This window comes from Salvia splendens, chromosome 9 (genome assembly GCF_004379255.2).
Source record: "Salvia splendens isolate huo1 chromosome 9, SspV2, whole genome shotgun sequence".
Lineage (NCBI taxonomy): Eukaryota > Viridiplantae > Streptophyta > Magnoliopsida > Lamiales > Lamiaceae > Salvia > Salvia splendens.
The window spans coordinates 2,261,637-2,277,292 of record NC_056040.1 but is presented as its reverse complement, the minus strand read 5'-3'; the positions used below and the strand labels follow the sequence as shown (position 1 = coordinate 2,277,292).

Sequence of the window (15,656 nt, the reverse complement as noted above, 5' to 3'; positions counted from 1 at the left end):
GGTTTAGTGAGATAGTTGTTGCAACGGTCTAACCAACTAATCCTCACATTTTGATATTGATACAATAGTTCCTCACTTTTAACTAGGCATGCACAAGGGTCACGAACCGCCGGTTCCGGTTCATGAACCGGCGGTTCACGGTTCAGGAAATGCTTGAACCTGAACCGGCCCGCCTACCTCCCGGCGGTTCCGGTTCCGGTTCAAAAAACCGCCGGTTCACCAGGCGGTTCAAAACCGTCGGTTTTTTGCCTGAACCGCCGGTTCCGGTTCATGAACCGGCGGTTCAACCGAAATTAAAAAAATATATATTTTATTTATAAAAATTGATTTTTATATTTAAAATCAATTTTTACAAATGAATACAAGAAATTCGTAATAGCCCATATATATTTGATGGGCTTGCGAATTTGAGAAACCATTCTTGGTTGTTTATCTTTTATAGAGACATCCTTGAATGTTTTATGTTCCACTTTCGATGTGGGACAAACTCATTCTTGGTTGTTTCTGTTTTATAGAGACATCTTTGAATGTTTTATGTTCCACTTTTGATGTGGGATAAACTCATTCTTGGTTGTTTCTCTTTTATAGAGACATCCTTGAATGTTTTATGTTCCACTTTCGATGTGGGACAAAATCATTCTTGGTTGTTTCACTTTTATAGAGACATCCTTGAATGTTTTATGTTCCACTTTCGATGTGGGACAAACTCATTCTTGGTTGTTTCTCTTTTATAGAGACATCCTTGAATGCTTTATGTTCCACTTTCAATGTGGGACAAAATCATTCTTGGTTGTTTCACTTTTATAGAGACATCCTTGTTTTATGTTCCACTTTCGATGTGGGACAAACTCATTCTTGGTTGTTTCTCTTTTATAGAGACATCCTTGAATGTTTTATGTTCCACTTTCGATGTGGGACAAAATCATTATTGGTTGTTTCTTTTTTATAGAGACATCCTTGAATGTTTTATATTCCACTTTCGATGTGGGACAAAATCATTCTTGGATGTTTCTCTTTTATAGAGACTTCCTTGAATGTTTTATGTTTCACTTTTGATATAGGACAAAATATGTTGAAGTATTTTCTTTTATAACTACATGTTTAGAGCATTCATTCATCTTTTTCCAATGTGGGATACAAAACTTTCTTTTGTCTTCTATTTTTCTTCATGTTTTGTATGATATATATAAACAAAATTATTATTCAAATATATTCTTGATTGATAAAAATAATGAATTATTGAGAAATATGATTTGTATATAGAAAATATTTATTTGTATAATAATTATGGTTAGGTTTATACAATTTGTATAAGAATTGTTTTTTTAATGTGTATAATATTATTTATTAGTTAACATATACATAAATTTATAAACATAAGCAAATCATCAATGATAAATAACTAATGAATAATAGTTTATGTAATAATATTTGTTATTATTACATAAACTATTATGTCCAATATTAAGTATTGATATTTTATAAATATATACATAAATAACTAATGAAATAGAATAATTTGCTTTGATCATAAATACATAAATTTATTATAGAATAATATTGGACATAATAGTTTATAAATACATAAATAATATTGGACATAAACTATTATGTCCAGTATTAGTATCAATACTTAAAAAAATATCAATACTTAATAGGACATAATAGTTTATGTAATAATAACAAATATTATTACATAAACTATTATTCATTAGTTATTTATCATTAATGATTTGCTTATGTTTATAAATTTATGTATATGTTAACTAATAAATAATATTATACACATTGAAAGAATAATTCTTATGCAGATTGTATAAACCTAACAATAATTATTATACAAATAAATATTTTCTATATACAAATCATATTTCTCAATAATTCTTTATTTTATCAGTCTAGAATATATTTGAATAATAATTGTGTTTATATATATCATACAAAACATGAAGAAAAGTAGAAGACAAAAGAAAGTTTTGTATCCCACATTGGAAAAAGATGAATGAATGCTCTAAATATGTAGTTATAAAAGAAAGTACTTCAACATATTTTGTCCCACATCGAAAGTGGAACATAAAACATTCAAGGATGTCTCTATAAAATAGAAACAACCAAGAATGAGTTTGTCCCACATCGAAAGTGGAACATAAAACTTTCAAGGATGTCTCTATAAAATAGAAACAACCAAGAATGAGTTTGTCCCACATCGAAAGTGGAACATAAAACATTCAAGGATGTCTCTATAAAAGAGAAACAACCAAGAATGAGTTTGTCCCACATCGAAAGTGGATCATAAAACATTCAAGGATGTCTCTATAAAAGAGAAACAACCAAGAATGATTTTGTCCCACATCGAAAGTGGAACATAAAACATTCAAGGATGTTTCTATAAAAGAGAAACAACCAAGAATAGTTTCATAAATTCGCAAGCCCATCAAATATATATGGGCTATTATGAATTTCTTGAATTCATTTGTTTGTAAAAATTGATTTTAAATATAAAAATAAATTTTTATAAATAATTTTTTATTAAATTCGGCCGAACCGGCGGTTCAAACCGCCGAACCGCCGGTTTTGAACCTCCGGTTCACGGTTCACAATTCGCCGACCCTGAACCGGCCCGTGTTAACCGGCAACCCTCCGGACGGTTCAAACCGCCGGTTCCGGTTCCGGTTCCGGTTCATGAACCGGCGGGCCCGAACCGGCGATTAACCGCCGGACCGGTTCGGTTTGTGCATGTCTACCTCCCGGTTTTAACCATACATAAATAAAGAAGTGTTTTAATGCTTGGTTGGATTCATTAAATTAGTATTTGATTATGTGCACTATCATTTCAACATTTTATTCAAAATGATCATATCATGTTATAGTTGTAAATAAATGTCTCGGCTTTATCATATTTTGGTTAAATATTATCTCACTCATGCATAATTATATCCTGTCATTTTTTAAGTTCTACCAAAAAAAAGGTGTTCAAAATTGTAGTATAACATTTTTAATCCACAAAAGATTGAGTAAGACATTTTTTACTATTATAATGTGATGAATTTTCAAATAAAATGATAAAATGAAAATGACAGAATCAATAATTTACCTATTTTGATATTTTAAGAATACCATATTAGCCTAAGATATTCCAAATTTTATCTGTTTATATTTATCACATATACGATGAAGTTAATTAACACCCAACACCAAATGTTTGTTATTTTTATATTTGTAGTCCTCTTTTGATAGTTTGCCTAAATAAGATATCAAAAGGTAAAAAAGTCAATTATAAAACTTCGGATAAAAATAAAAATTCTTTTACTATAATTTTCACTCCAATTCCCACTATTTTTATAATAAAAAAAGAGAAAAAAGCAAAAATAGAAAGAAAAAAAAACCCACCCTAGCAAAACCCCAACAACAAATCTCAACCGGTCAAATAATAAATAGAAAGAATTACTCCTTCCATAATTTGATCACGAAACTAATATGTAATGATTTTGGGAAATGTTCCTTGAATCCTAATGCTCAACAAAACCCCAATAACAAATCTCAACCGTCCAAATAGCAAATAGAAAGAATTGCACCTTACCTAATTTGATCACGAAACTAATTTTGTAATGATTTTGGGAAATGTTCATTGAATCCTAAGGCTCTTCATGATAAATAAAATATAATAATTAATTATTTCAGATAAATAGTTAAAAAATATATTATATGATAAAAACGCTAAAACACATAATAATAATAACGGTGTGGAATGAGAATGGACGCCTACTAGGAGAAAAATAAAAATAAAGGCAAATGTTAATGAGAATTTATTTGATGTAAATTATGTAATCATCGATTCCATGTCGTTAAATTTAAAACAGTTTCCCACTAATGAAATGAGAGTTAATTTGACAGCCATTTTATTCCACTAATTAAATGAGTGTTAATTGAGCGTTAGTTTAGGCAGCCATTTTTTTACTAATAGGTCAACTATGTAATTTTATTAATTTAGACTAATTAAATTTGATATTCAATTTTGGAAGATTCAATAGCCAATTAACGTTTAATTTGAAACGCTCTTAACTAATTAATGAAAACCGTTAAAATCGTTATTCATAGCTTGAATTTCAATTTTATGCAATTTTGATTTTTCTGAGTATTAAAATTTCAGTTAAAATCGTTATTCATAGCTTGAATTTCAATTTTGATTTTTTATAGATTAATTTGGTTCGATTTTAATCTTCAAAAAATTCCAATTTGTTGATTCGATTATTCGAATTGCACGAAAAATTGAAATGAAAAGTGATGAACTCATTAAAAAAACAAAAACAAAACGGTAGCAACTCTTCTAAATGCGACTTCAATTAAATTTTAAAATCCCAATATATTTCTAAGTCAAAGATCAGCAATCTTATCTCATTGCCTCGCAATCTCCTCCAGAGAACTCTGCCATTCCTGAAATTGCTGGTAAATGCTTCTTCCCTGAACTCTACAAGCTTTTTTTAAAGTTCGTGATGAGCTCGAGCTAACCGATTGTTGATATTTGGTGTTTTATTATAGAATTAGTTGGTAGATTTAGGTTCGCTTTGTTTACCTACATCAATTTTACTGTGGCGATGATCTTCTATGCTTTGATGAAATTTCTCTAGGGTTTCTCTTTCACCGTTTTAAGCCTCATCACATTATCACATGATTCAGCTGCTTCAAGTTGTTAAGCTGCAATGTATTGAGTCACGAAACTTATTTTTAAATTCATTAAATAATTATCCAAAACGTCACGCATTCAACATAAATCTGGCAAAATCTTCGACACAGTTGATAGTGACAATAAAACAATGGAGTTTTGAGTTTCAGTAAATTTATAGGCTTTTGCTGTATAATTTCAGAGGAGTTTGAAGCTCAATAATTCATAAGCTTTTGCTGTATAAAATTCAAAGGCGTTTGAAGCTCGGTAAATTTATAGGCTTTTGCTGTATAAATTCAAAGTAGTTTGAAGCTCACTTTTGCTGTATAAATTCAAAGGAGTTTGAAGCTCAGTAAATTTAAAGGCTTTTGCTGTATAATTGAGCAGCTATGGACGGTGCAAAAGCGCTTCAATTCATCGAAGAAGTGACTGAGAATGCGGACAAGGTGCAGCAAGCTACATTAGCCGGAATACTATCCGAAAACAGAGAGACCGAATATCTGAAGCGTTTCAATCTCGATGGCGCCACGGATCGGGGGACGTTCAAGTCAAAAATTCCGGTGGTAACCTACGAAGATATCCTGCCTTTCATCCGACGAATAGCCGACGGAGATCGCTCCCCAATTTTGAGCTCTCAACCCATCTCTGATTTCATCATCAGGTGCTAATCAGCTTTGCTTTTCCCCTGCTTGAATTTGTTCTCAGCAATTCTGTTTTGTTTCAACAGCAGCGGAACTTCAGGTGGCGAAGGAAAACTCATTCCGGCCGTTAAACAAGATCAGGATATCCGACTAAAGCAATTCGTTCTTGCTCGTGCTATTCTCAACCGGTAATCACACAAAGATATATACTATAGGAGATGGTTCATTTCAGAACTGATATGTTTCTTTAAAATGAGAACTATATCGGTTCGTTGATACATTTAATATCAGTTGGTAACTTGGTATCATGAAACATATCAGTTGGTGAACTATATCAGTTCGTTGATTCATGAATATCTGTAGGGTCTTGTGATACCAACTGATATAAATGTATTAAGAAACTGATATAGTTCTCATTTAACCACTCCCTATATATATATATACATTGATTGCATTTTCTTAAGAATTGTTATGACGGAACAGGCACGTGAAGGGGCTGGACGAAGGGAAATCCCTGCACTTCATGTTCATAAAGCCCGAGAGAAGGACGAAGGGTGGGCTCATGGTCCTCTCCGCGATCACCAGGTTATTCAAAGTCGATATAAAAAATATGCCTGCTGATGCAATGAAGGCATCATCAAGCCCGTATGAAGCCGTGTGCTGTGAGGATATATTCCAGAGCATGTATACTCAGATGCTCTGCGGGCTTTATGAGCGGGAACGTATTATCCGAGCGGGGCCGTCTTTGCCTCGGGCCTACTACGGGTCATCAGGTTTCTCCAGCTCAACTGGCGAGAACTAACTCGTGATATCCGGACCGGGGTCGCTCGACTCGAGAGTTAATGATCAAGCGATCCTCGGGTGCATGAGCCGGGTGCTGCGGCCCGAACCGGAGCTGGCCGACTTGCTAGCCCGGGAATGCGAGAAGGATAACTGGGAAGGATCATCACTAGGATTTGGCCTAATGCCAAATTTATTGACACGATAGTGACCGGTTCGATGTCACAATACATCCCAACCGTTGATTACTACAGCGGCGGATTGCCGGTGATCAGTGCTATGTACGTCTCGTCAGAGTGCGCGGTCGGAATTAATTTCGATCCCTTTTGCAATCCTTCCGAAGTCTCCTATACGTTCATGCCACAGGCGGCCTACATGGAGTTCCTGCCTCTTGATGACCTGGAGTTTTCCGAACCGGTGGACTTGGTGAATGTCGAGATAGGAAAGGAATACGAGCTCGTCGTCACCACCTACAACGGCCTGTATCGGTACAGAGTCGGCGACATTTTCCGAGTGACTGGGTTCCACAACTCCGCGCCGCAGTTCCGGTTCCTCGCTCGGCGGAACGTCTTGCTCAGCATCGACACGGATAAAACCGACGAGACCACTCTTCAGGGTGCGGTGGAGAGGGGCGTACAAACTGCTCAACGAGTCCAAAGTGGTCGTGGTGGACTACACGAGCTACGCGGACACCGCGACGATCCCAGGCACTACGTGATATTTCTGGGAGCTGCTGTTGAAGGATCCGGATGGTTGGCCTAGTGGCGAAGTGGTGAGCAGTGTTGCCTTGCGATGGAGGAGGGTGATGGATTCGGTTTGTTGTATTGGTACCGGCGGTGTCGGGTGGTCGACAAGTCCGATCGGGGCGTTGGAAGATTCGGATTGTGGAGAGGGGGGAGCTTTGAAGAGCTGATGGACTATGCTGTGGAGAAGAGGAGTGCTACATTTTAGTCAGTATAAAACGCCCAAGTGTGTGAAGTGCAGGAAATGGTAGAGCTTCTCAACAAGAGAGTTTGTGGCTGCGTATTTTAAGCCCAGCACTTCCACATTGGGCTGTGGAGGAACGCCTCTGATCTGAATAAATTATTGTACATTCCCAAAGATGTCTGAGCATTTTTTTGATGCAAACCTTTGTGTAACAATATTAGGAGTACTATAGGAACACTTATTTGGTAATCAATGCTATCTATATTGTATCTTGCTTCTTTTATTACTAATTCAGTCCATTAAAATAGCAAATTTTGAAAAGTTATAATATGCAATTAGTTAAGTAATAGAAAAGAAAATATAACGAAAGTTTTATTAGTGGATTATGAAACACATATTATTAGTAATGTTAGTGGAATCCACAAAATATTAGTAGTAAACTGTAAAGAAATAATGTGTAAGAGTAATAAGTTATTTAAAAATTCCTAAATTATTATTGTATAATTTTAAATACAAATTAAAATGAAAATATTACTATTATTTTTAAGGGGCGTAAGTATATCTTTGCACACCGAACACTTAATTCCCTTGTCTATTAAAAATTATTCTATATATTGGAATTTCATTGTTTAGTACGGAGTATTTTTATATATATATATGCTCAACTTAAATTTAAATTAAAAATTCCATTAAAGAGGCAAGTATGGACTCATAAAAATAAAAATAAAAATAAAAACCTATAGCAACTCTTCAAAATGCCGTTTCAAAGGAATTTTAAATTCCGATTATATTTATATGTATAGTTTAGCTCTCTCTCTCTCTCTGTCTCTACAATTCGCCTTCGGTAGATTTGTTAGAGAAATTGAATTCCCGCATACACTCTCTTCCAATCGGATTCCCCTCCGCCGCCGTGACGCCGCCGTCCCCGTAGATTCTGAAATTGTTGGTAATTTTTCTTCCCCCTGAACTCTTGAAGCCTTTTTAGTTAAGTTCGTGATGAGCTTGGGTAGCCGATTGTTGATATTTGGTGTTGTATAATTGTATTATCCGATTAATTGGTGGATTTAGGTTCGATTTGTTGACCTTAATCAATTTTACTCTGGGGATGAGGTTCTATGCTTTGATGAAATTTCTCTAGGGTTTTTTCTTTACCGTTTTAAAATTTTAATCTTCTTCACATCGAAGTTGTCTGATAACTTCAGCTTGTTCAAATCGTATAGCTGCAATGAATTCAATCCATGAGACTAATCATCTGATGCTGTAGACACATAAGAAGCTGAAGCCTCATTTTGTAATCAAACAGAGCGTCTTATGCTAACCTTTTAAACTTACCGACTATAATGGAGTAATTGAGATCGAATGACACAATCTCGATTCACGAATGGAAGAATGAAATCTGTTTAATGCAAACTCAAAATACTAACTGCACTATATGATCAAGATCAAGAACGGTGACCGATTATAAGAAGATGAACAAAAGTCCAATACACAAGATTGAGTTCCACTCTCACAGACTTCTATCCTTTTCTATCTTATTATCATATGATCAGATTCTATCTATCCATATAAGATCTTGATGAATATTTAAGTTGCTTGAGTGACTGCTATTTCATTCCTCAATGTACATGTTTAGAGTTAGTTGATTTTTGCAGCTCCTTTCCAACGGCTGTAACCGACTTTTATAACTGATTTAGCTCAATGGTTGCAGCTATGTCTTGCTCATCCATTTCTCAACAAATAAGATATGAATGTGGTCTTAGATTGTTTGCTAAATTAGTAAAAAGCCACAAATTTGATATCTAGCTGAATAAGTGAGATAGACTGGAAAGTTGTTTTGTTGATCATTTTTATGATGAATATTAGCTCAAATTGCCAACATAGCTATGGATTTCCTAGCTTCTAAGCGTAATTTTTCTGTTTTGTTCCACAGGATCTTGTTGCAGGAACCATGCCAAAGGTGAAGACAAACCGAGTAAAGATACCAGAGGGGGGAGTTGATTGAACCGACTCTTCGTGAACTACAAGCAAAGATGAGAGAAGGTTCTTTGATAGTTTGATTGTTATTGACAATAATCTATGTTATTTGAACATTTGCATTATTCTAATCTAATCTTGTGACTTGGGTGTTAATTGGTGCATATATGTGTCTGCTTGCTGTCTTCTCAAATTATGTTCTTAGTTTCTTACATCCGTGCTTGTCATTTTATGCGGCAGCTGAGAATGACCCACATGATGGTAAAAGGAAATGTGAGGCCCTGTGGCCTATTTTCAAAATAGCCCATCAGAAGAGTAGATATATATATGATCTCTATCACAGGAGGAAGGAAATCTCCAAGGAATTATATGAGTTCTGCTTGGATCAGGGTTATGCAGACCGTAACTTAATAGCAAAGTGGAAAAAGGTATGCCCTTATTCAGGATTTTCTACAATGATAATGCAAATCCTCTTTGTTTCTGTTAGTGCACATTAGATATTGGAAATCTTTGTTTGAGGAAGTAACATACAAGACTGATTGCTACACCAAATAAAATGTGAAAAACCAAGATTGCTATAATGCATATTGCCTACTATTACAGATTCTCATGATAATTGTTTTGATGGCAGCCTGGTTATGAAAGGCTTTGTTGCCTGAGGTGCATGCAGCCTCGAGACCATAACTTTCAAACTACTTGTGTCTGCCGAGTCCCAAAGCATTTACGCGAGGAAAAGGTTATTGAATGTGTGCACTGTGGTTGTAATGGCTGTGCAAGTGGGGATTAAGGACTGCACTCAACTCCGGCTAGCAGAGCCAAAACTGAATCACATTTGTACTGAAGTTTTCAGGCACAGCATTTCTAAACTCTTGTTTATGCTTAAACTTGAAAACATGTTCACTTTTTCTTTTTTCATTTGAAAGTATATTATCTGATTAATGTCAACTATGTTAGCATAAAACCTTTCATAATCATTAGTTTTTCTGTACAAAAACTCTCACTTGTCTGAATCCATCTTCTCCAGCTTTTCTTTCCAATATAGGTCTTCATCGTAGTGACAATCCTCGATCTCCAACTTTTAAAATCTGATCCATCAAACTTCTCGATCCGAAATCTTTCGTCGTGATTGGTTACCTAGAGATATTTTATCGGAGATTTTCCAATAAAAAATGCACTCCTACACTCTACAATTGTAAGTAATAAAGAGGATATTTTATGAGAAAAATCCTAGTAAACAGAATTCTACTTTGACTAGAATTCCTCTTAGCCATGAGTTCTAATTCCACACCACAGTTTGTTTATAGCTTATGACTAAGATATATTCTGCAAGTTTTTTTCTTCACAAATTCTTTGAATGTGGCCAATGATCAACCTCAAGATAGTGCGCATTTCTCTTCCTTCTCGAAGTCAAGACTAATACGACTAAAATCCGATTTAATTGTTTAGTTTTGGATAATATGCTAGAGATATGGGGAAAATGGCTAGTCATGTATAAGCGGTATTCTAATTATCACGATCAAAGAAAAAGAACAGTACATAATGAACAAATCAAACTATAAGTCGAGTTGAGGAAAACCTGTTCTTTTGAGACAAATTATGTCTCGGCTAGTACTATTGGATTGACGTATAGCCCCAAAGATAAAAACGGCTCCCTCCTATCGTGTAGTAAAACCACTAGGCGTTCGCGCAGGTGGCCATCGAGACAATGTATGTTGCAATACAAACAATAGCATACACTCTTCTTATCTACTCAATCATTGGATTCCAATGGACTATTACCAAATTCCCCCTCTTCTACTACTTCATCTTCACATCCTTCCTCTACTTCACTCTGTTCGGGATGATGTTCATCGCCCTCACCCCGGGCCTTCAAGTGGGCGCCATCGTTCTTCCACAGCCTTGTTCTCCGGCTTCCTCCTCACCCAGACGGTGAGTCATTGCCAGGATTCTATACTATGATAAAAGAATGTTTGTGTGACAAAAAAATGTTTTTTTTTTTTGTTTTGGACAGCAAATTCCTATGTGGTGGAGGTGGTATTACTGGGGTTCACCAGTGGCTTGGACAATTTATGGGATTGTGGCTTCACAATTTGGTGATTTGGATTGTGAGATTGAGGTGCCTGGAGTTAGTTATGTGGCAGTTAAGACATTACTCAGACAAAACTTAGGTTTTGATCATGATTTTCTGCCTCTTGTTGTTTTCATGTACTTGGTTTTTATTTTGCTGTTTGTGCTTATCTTTGGATTTGGCATCAAGTATTTGAACTACCAAAAGAGATTAATAGATATTGATATTGTCATTTTCTAATTAACACCGTTTGTGTTTGCTTTTTTTTGTACTAATATTATTGTTTTAAAGTATAGACATTTTGTGTTGAGAACAAAATTGCAAGTGTCCTAGCCACAAGCTCATTACTATCAAGAGTCATGGCAACCACCTTATCACGTCACAAGATGGTTTTTGGAAAATACAAAACATAAGGGGATTTATATGTAAATTCATAAACTTTCGTCAAGTTTTGATTTTGCATACCCGGTCTAAAGTCTGTCTACTTTAAATTACCAAACTATTGACTTATTCTGATTTTGCAACCAATCAAAATTTCAGATTGATATCGTTTGATAACTTACTTACATAGTACTATCGGACGTCATATTGTAGGCTTCAAAACAACGTCGTAATATAAATTAAATAATTTCATTTATTGTACTTCATTCCATCTCTTTCTCATTTTCTCCTTCCATTTCACCCTTTTCAAATAGAATCTAGTATACCTCAAAAATTAAATATTTAATTGAGTGTAATACGACGTCATCTTGCTAGCTAAAGCGTGACTTTGTTTTGTATGACTCTGATAGCGCCGCGTAGGTAGTCATCATGCCAGCATCTCCTAGAGTCTCGGAAGCAGGGAAATCGCTAATATTTACAGGTCTATTGTGGTGAAACACCGTGAATCTAGCTGTTCTTCGGTTTGAAGTGAAGCACGAAGGATAGAAATATCTCTGGTTCCGGAGCAGAGTGCCTCGTGTTCTTCTGGAATCGTGCCACCGTCACATTCCAAGGTCCTAATTTTTCTCCCTGTTTAGATGATAAAGCGACTTTAAAGAATAAACAGCATAAACCACGAGATCCCGGTCATCAACTGGATGAATGCGACAATGTAGGAAAGTCTCCTGTCGAAGAAGATACTGGCGTATGTTCTTCCAGCAAGCTGCCTCGGAAGCTTCAAGATTCTGCTCTTCGACCGGCTGCCATAGTTATGGAGGGAGCAGAGTCGAACATTGTGCATAATAAAAAAATACCTGTTTCAGAAGCTGATACGCAGAAATCGGGAATAGGCCTACAGGAAGAAGACTGCTGTTCAGTTTCTATTCTGCCCCGAGACGATGCTGATGATAATCATCTAAAGGAAGACCTGAAAAGTTCTGGCTCAAGCAAGCTGCGAACGTCCCCATCAAGGAAGTTCCTGCTTCCTCGAAAGTAGTTGAAAAGGCAGCACCCGAAGGTAAGACGGAAGTCTAGGCTACAGACAGTGTCTTCTTCCAGTTTGGTTAAAGGAAACATAGAAGGTACATCTCGTGCGGTCAAGCCAGTTGGAAACAGAAACAAGACATCGTTATAAAGAAAGCAAAGAAGGTAACGATATATACTGATGGAAGCTCGAAAGGATCTCATGACGTAGATACTGCTCAGGACCAAAGTTCAGAGCAAGTAATCTGCCAGAGGTGTCAGTGTTCTTTGAGGGATACGACGAGTAAGGATTCCTGCAAGGATCCCTCGGATAGTGCCGGTGTTCAGGTTCTGACAGCTGGCACGGATTCTGATGCGAATAAAGATACCTCTGTTGCTAAAAGTATCATGGTTGCCAAACAAGGCGAAAAATGGGATCTTTCTCAGAGCTCGAACAGCAGTAATTGCGACTTCAGCAGTAGCAACACGAGCCTCAGCGACGAGAGCAATCTGAGTGGCTCAACTTGCAATAATAAGCCGCACATGTCGAAGGATGTTAGGTGGGAAGCAATCAACCATATAAGAAAGAAGTATGGTTTTCTAGGGCTGAATCACTTCAATCTACTGAAAAAGCTTGGTTCTGGAGATATCGGTTCGGTGTATCTTGCTGAATTGATAAGAACGGAGTGCCTTTTTGCCATAAAGGTAATGGATAATGAGTTCTTAGCAAAAAGGAAAAATGCCTCGAGCTCAAACTGAAAGAGAAATTCTCAAAATGCTGGATCATCCGTTTCTCCCGACTCTCTATGCCCAGTTTACCTCGGATAATTTGTCGTGTTTGGTCATGGAGTTTTGTCCTGGTGGAGATCTACATGTCCTCAGGCAGAAGCAACCTGGTCGATATTTTCCTGAACAGGCCGCAAGGTATGGTATTTAAGGCTCATAGTTCGTTTTTCGTTGTCTGCTTTTACGCCATAGAAAGTAATGCATTCACTTAATACAAAACATAAGAGGAAATTCACTGGCTTTTGAAGGGGCTCTAGAAAGTGCTTGGATATAGATTTTATATATATTTGAATGTGACGAGGTCGAAGCCTAGCTTCGTGATATACGATATTTGGAGCTAATGGATGAGTAGCAAATATAGTAACTATAAAACCTTGGTGATTTTGTCGGATACACCTTATGTATAATAATATATATACCGAAAAACATCACTAAGTCATTTGTTTTAGTTTTCTGGCCTTCTCGGTTTGCTTTCTGTTACTTCCTTTGCTCTTATTGTGATCGACTTCGCATTTTCTGATTCAAAATGATTCTATGCTGTTGAGAACCAATCTGTGTATGTAACCGATAATTGAGCGTATTCGATGATAATAGACGTGTTGATGAGGCACATAAAGGAAACTTTTCTCTATTTAGCCGTTAGACTCTGTTTCGTTTCCTATCCACACCCGCATTTTCGTGTTCGTATAGTCTTTGCTCATAATTACCTTTTGCAGATTCTATGTTGCTGAGGTCCTCCTCGCTCTCGAGTATTTACACATGCTCGGCATTGTGTACAGAGATCTAAAACCGGAGAACATCATGGTCCGTGAGGACGGTCACATCATGCTGACAGATTTCGACCTATCCCTGAGATGTTCCGTAAACCCAACCCTCGTAAAATCATCCTCATTAGCAATGGAACCTCCCAGGATCTCGGGTCCATGTGCCGGTTCCAACTGCATCGATCCATTCTGCACCGGGCCTTCGTGCGAAGTCTCGTGCTTTAGCCACGGGCTAAATGCGGCAGCCAGAGCAAGGAAGCTGAAAGCCGACGCCGCACACCAAGCCAGGCTTCTCCCGCAGCTCGTAGCCGAGCCAACAGAGGCGCGGTCCAACTCCTTCGTCGGCACACACGAGTACTTAGCGCCCGAGATCATCAAGGAAGAGGGCCACGGCAGCGCTGTCGACTGGTGGACGTTCGGCGTCTTCCTCTACGAGCTTCTGTATGGGAAGACGCCGTTCAAGGGTACCAATAACGACGAGACGTTAGCAAATGTGATGTTGCAGAACCTTCGATTTCCTGACTCCCCCATCGTTAGTTTCCAGGCAAGGGATCTGATCCGAGGGCTACTGGTGAAGGAGCCCGAGAATCGGCTTGGGACGGAAACCGGAGCTGCCGAGATTAAGCGGCACCCGTTCTTCGATGGACTGAACTGGGCGCTGATACGCTGCGCCGTACCCCCTCAGATACCGGAGTTCTTCGAGAGTGAAATCCCGCAACCGGCGCCGGCGCAGGATGCCGGTGACTGTTTCGAGTTCGAGTTGTTCTAAAACAAATTAAGGGTAGTTTAAGTCTGTTTTTTTTTCCCAGCTGAATTTGTAATATATACTTGCCATAATATGTACTAGTACTGTTTAATAGAGTTGTTCCACATGATGAGTTAGCGCGAAAGAAGTTGAAATATTTCTAATGTCGGAGATTCGAGTTATCACAGTCGTACAAATCATAGTCGGAGGTTCGAGTTATCACTAATTATATGTCAATTTAGGCTTTTACCAACAACTCTCCTAACTTTGAATATTAGATTTTTTCCATATTACCGAAATGTCCAAAGCTATGTTGCCAGTTGCCGGCGTCTGAGATGGCATGTCGAAATGTCTAATTAGGCCAAAACGTCGCTTAAGAGCATCTCCAGCGGCGGACGTCCGCCATTGTGGCAAAAGGGTCGAATACGCCCATCAAGGTAGGACGTCGGACGTCCTCGGATATCCGAGGGACGTCCGAGTGGACGGGCGCCATTGTGGGGTGGGGGTAGGACGTCCGGTCGGTCGTCCGGTATTTTTTATTTTTGAATTTTTTTTTAACTCTATATATACGGCTCGTTAAATTTTTCCGTTTGTATTCGTGTTGAAATTTTTATTTCCGTAAACGTAAATTGCATAATAATTTGTGAATTTGTGATTTATTTTATTGATGAGAAGTCCTAGTGATGTGGCAGGAGGTATTTTTGGGAAGCCCTAGTGGATGTCCGAGTGGGACGGGCAACCACTGGAGATGCTCTAACAACAAAATACATTGAATATTAAAAGTTCACATAATTAATCCCCAAAACGGCATTATTTTAATCTGTTTATTTGTCATTTCAACACTAATTTTGTCATGTCATATCCACGTCATTTAAAACTGTCACATAAGATTATTGTGGAATTAGGCAACACACTAAAAAATTGA

At 37.3% G+C, this 15,656-nt stretch overlaps 3 pseudogenes; all 3 read left to right on the top strand.

Moving 5' to 3' along the window:
• The first annotated feature begins 4,324 nt into the window (after nucleotides 1-4,324).
• Nucleotides 4,325-7,078, top strand: LOC121748082 (annotated as a pseudogene).
• A 718-nt stretch (nucleotides 7,079-7,796) lies between these two features.
• Nucleotides 7,797-10,022, top strand: LOC121749844 (annotated as a pseudogene).
• A 2,023-nt stretch (nucleotides 10,023-12,045) lies between these two features.
• LOC121749841 lies at nucleotides 12,046-14,895 on the top strand (annotated as a pseudogene).
• Nucleotides 14,896-15,656: the final 761 nt, after the last annotated feature.